This window comes from Clupea harengus, chromosome 6 (genome assembly GCF_900700415.2).
Source record: "Clupea harengus chromosome 6, Ch_v2.0.2, whole genome shotgun sequence".
NCBI classification, from domain to species: domain Eukaryota; kingdom Metazoa; phylum Chordata; class Actinopteri; order Clupeiformes; family Clupeidae; genus Clupea; species Clupea harengus.
This window is the reverse complement of record NC_045157.1, coordinates 9,790,846-9,795,845: the sequence shown is the minus strand read 5'-3', so window position 1 is coordinate 9,795,845 and position 5,000 is coordinate 9,790,846.

Sequence of the window (5,000 nt, the reverse complement as noted above, 5' to 3'; positions counted from 1 at the left end):
GTCTGTCTGTCTGTCTACCTGTCTGTCTGTCTGTCTGTCTGTCTGTCTGTCTGTCTGTCTGCCTGCCTGTCTGTTTGTCTCTCTCTCTACTTGTGCTCTAGCCTTCTGTCCTTCTCTCTTTCTGAGTGTCTCTCTCAGTTCTCAATTTCAAAGTCTTCTCTGCATGATAAATGTATGCATTAATCTTGCCAAAAGCAGTCACATGCTCCAATAATTAATTCTGCCCAGTCTCTCTCTTCTGTCTCTCTCTCTCTCTCTCTCTCTCTCTCTCTCTCTCCCTCCCTCTCTCTCTCTTTCTCTCCCTCATCCTCTCTCTCTCTCCCTTTCTCACCCTCTCCCTCTCCCCTCTAACCTCTCGCCCCTTGCTTTAGGAACAGATCATATGATGAGAGCTCTTGAAGCCTTGCCGCCTGGCATTCTCTCCTGCTCGCTCACGTAAATGCCAAAAATCTGGGACTCTTTCCAGCTCTGACCCAGGCCTCTGTGGAACTTCCCAAAATAACACACACACACACACACACGGACACATACACACTGGTACCCCCACCACCACCACACTCACACACACACACACACACACACACACACACACACACACACACACACACACACACACACACACACACACACACACACACACACACACACACACAGTCCTCTGATCAGAGGGCTTCCAGGAGCAACAGAACCCCTTGGGTGACCTTAACTGTTGCCTGCAGTAGAAATACATCTAGAAACCTTAGAAGCCCCTAAAGAAAATAGGCAAAAGACTGAAGCTGCACTGAGGCTGACAGCAGAGCAGCAAACACCACGGGCACACAGACCCAGGAGACGGGTTTCCCGTCCACCTCAGGTGTGTTGATTCAGCCCCTCAGACCCCGCCTATACCCCGCTGATCCTGAAATATACCCCAAACCCAATGACCCTAATCCCTCCATGCCTTCATCCCTGAAGGGTTAACACCCTCAAAACAAGGGGCCATCTGGGACCCCACATTAAGGAAGTCCTCTTCCCTAAGTGTGAAGAGAGAGAGAGAGAGAGAAGCACCACACACACACAAAGAAGAAGCACCACACACACACAAAGAAGAAGACCTGTCTCCGCACCACAGCAAGCTTTGATCTTTTTTGTTTTGAGACACACACGTGCAGTTTGGGACCCCAATTCCCCCATCCTGTCACCTCTGGAAGATGACGGATCTCACAGACACACAGACACACAAATACACAGACACAGACACAGACACACACACACACACACACACACACACACACACACACACACACACACACACACACACACACACACACACACACACACACACACACACACACACACACACACACACACACAGTCTTTCTCCAATGGTTAGCTTCTCCAGCACCCCTCTCTGGTTGAAACTGATAGGGGATGCACTAGAGCAGAGGTCTCAAACTCCCGGCCCGCCAAGTGATTTCATCCAGCCCGCCGGCTCCTCAGAATGTTGCCAAAATTTACATTGATTTGAATGGGCTACCCCAACGTTTAACGCTGCCAATGGCAACGGGTTTTGTGCTTCTAATTCACAAATTTCATATCATCCCGCCAGTAGTCCAGTCATTTACAGTTTTTCTCGATTGCTTACACACATTTAGCGAATCATGGGTCAACTTAACTATTTCTCATTGCTTTCACACAAATTTCTGTTTTAACACTTTTCAAAACAGTTAACACACTTCTCAGAGAAAGACATGAAACCTAATTGAATAACCATGTCAACACATTGCAGACATTTAGTAGCAGCCTACTGAAATATATTCTAAATATCGTCAGCACCTGTGTGAACTCTCTGTGTACAGCTAATCAAGTAGTTCTCAACCTCTAAAAGAGGTCAATAGATTGATTTTGATACCAAGCATGGATCGAGGAGGCCGCCACCAACAACCTCAGCAAGGACTAGGACGAGTACAAGGAAGAGGCCGTGGTAGAGATAGAGGGGCCCCTGTCAGGGGACGTGGCATTCGTGTAAGATGCTCTAATGAAATTACGTAGGGCAACAGTCATTGATCACGTAGTCAATCATGACTGGATTCAGCCAAACCTGAGCCGTCAAACTGTGGCATCAATTGTTTGTACGTTCGGCAATGACACTTTGCTGGCCTTTACAGTCAATTTACTGTACTGTGTTTCACTGTACTGTATTTGCACTCTTGGCAACAACCATTTCTATACTTTTGTTAAATTTGTTGCCACAATACAATGTAGTACTGTAATTTCACTAAAGTAATTTACAACATATACGGTAGAATTCTGATTACTGTATATTTACAGTATTTACAGCCTATTGCACTATTTTTACAGAATCAACACACTGGCCCACACTGGTGGCAGGAGGAGACTGTTCACTGCTGAACAGATTTGACATTTGTACTGTATATTGAAACCTGTCATTTTGACGTATTGACGTATATTCCAATGTAATGTGGAAAGATGACTGCAATAAATATTTTTTGTGTCAGAATCTTTGCCATTTTGTACACAGTAGAACAAATGTAAAATCAATGGTGTTGACAGGTCCTTGTTTAGAATATCTTTTATAGTATTTAGCAAAACAAAAACAGAACTACAATATTTTACTGTATATATATTTTCAGATTTCAAATACTTTCTTACAGTATATTCCCTAAGTAAGAGTGCTCAGTACATAACCCAAATTGTAGTATGTTGTCAGTGGTAAAATAGTCAATACTGTGAGGGTGTTGCACAAAAGTTGAAGTGATGGTTTCAGAGGTTGATATTGATAGCTGTAGTTTGAATTTTGTTATCTATTGGTAAATAAATGAGAAAACATACATTTTCAATTGAGCACAAATTGCAGGTTTAGATGGAAATGTTTGGTTTTGATGGGTGTGTGATACGTTTTGAGAAGGTGGTGTCATTCTGCAAACATCAAATAGTGTTTTGGTTATTTCATCTTCTGTTAAGGCAGTGGTTCTCAAACATTTTCTGTCATTCCCCACTTTGAACATGGGGGCCTTTTCAAGCCCCACCTATCCCTCATCGCTCCTATAAAATGGTAGGCCAAGCTTAAAATTGTCAAATTTATTACAAATAGCAAAGTAATAACAAATAGCATGTTATTTAGGTCAGCAAATGTATATTGCTTGGAGTGATTACATGTTTCATGTTGTAGTGTATTGTTGTTATGGACATGCATGCACACATGAAACCATGGGCCCCTGGGCCTGGACGAGTAACAAAATACACGGCTTCCAACCACAAATAGGAGATACATTTAAGCCACCTCTAATATTACCAAAAACAGTCTAAAGACAATTGACAGCAAGCAGAGTTAATAACAGGGACTTCACACAGAGGCTCTGGCTTAGGGGCCCCCTGAGCTCATGAGCCCCAGGCCTGGGCCCGGTAGGCCCGTTCGGTAATCCATCCCTGCACCCTGCACGTGTACAGTATTGTATTGGTTTCTGTTGACAGACTTTTACTTTGACATCATACAAATGCTCGTCTCGTGGAATAGGGAACAGCTGTGACAGTTAGTAATAAAGTTATGTCCAGAGTTATGCTTTTCCTCGCACCCTCGAAAACAATGACTACGTTTTTTCGCTGTCTCACACTGTGATAAATATGTTTAAGTGACCTACGTTTCATTTCTATGAACTGTGTTAGTTCGTTGAAAGGTACAATGTAATTATTAGTCATTTACGTGTTCTAATATGTGACCGTTAGCACACCATTCCTAATTCCGTTGGTGGCTAACGTTAGCTCTTATTAGCCAGCTGTGCTGTAATCTGTTGTTGCTCTGATTTTTGGTGTAATTAATCTAAAAGTAACTTGCTGTGTTTAGATAAGATACCTTCTAAGTATTTTCCGTTTGTTGTGTATTACAGTTTTACTCATAAGTTTTCACCCTACATCAATAAAGGAGCAAGGTTCTGGCTCGTGAAATCAACGGTTGAACAATGTCAAAACACGTAGCGGGAACAGTACACTTTCATGTTCCGGGAAAGTTTTTTTTAAATTGTCCCGCTGCAATTAATACGCAATCATAATCTATTGTCTATAAAGGAAAGCATTGCTACAGATCAGGGGTAAAAAAAATCTCCCGTTCATCGCGTCCATTCGCGCCCCACCTGTCACGTCTCTGCGCCCCACACTTTGAGAAACGCTGTGTTAAGGGCTGTGTGTGAGCTGTTTTGAAAAAGTAAACAGTGAATGGAAAAATGTGCCAAGCAATCGAGAAAAACTGTAACGTAATGGAAACAAATTGAAGTCAGCAAGTAATGGGTTGCTACGCAACACCTGAAACTTTAAATTTCTATTTGTGTGAAGAACTATGTTTTGTTAGCGGAAGTCACGAAATGGCAACAAAATCATTAAAAATAGGTATTTTGGAGGAATGTCTTCTATCGTTTTGACAAGTAACTGAATAATAAGCGGGATAATGTATAGTCCAGCGGTCATTATCAGAAAATAAATCTAGCTGTGTTTCAAAGGCAAAAGTTTCAGTGCGTATTCTGTGGCTCTGGACGAAAGTACTGACATAAATGATAATGCTCAGCTCGCGATTTTTGTCTGCGGTGTTAACAAACTGTTTGAAGTGACAGAGGAATTACTTTGTGTTAAAACGATGCAATGCCTTACCACAGCTAAGGATGTATTTTGAGCAACTGTGTGACGCAATTGAGCATGCTGGTTTTAGTGGTTTGTCATGGAGGTCGCTCTGAGGAATAACAACAGACCATCAATGATCAGCATATCAGTAAACTATTAATTTTAGATCACTATAGATGGAAAGATGCATTTGGAGAGACAAATGAAATTGTACACTTGAAATATATTTATTATAAATAAATTTATTTTATTTTATAAAATAATTCAGATTTTTGCTGAAACTTCATTCAGTTTTCTGCTTTATTTTGTTCGTGTTCAGCCTTGTTACCAACTACACAAAAGTGGTGCAGTACAGCATTTGCTTGGAAATGTGCATGTATGAAGGAAAA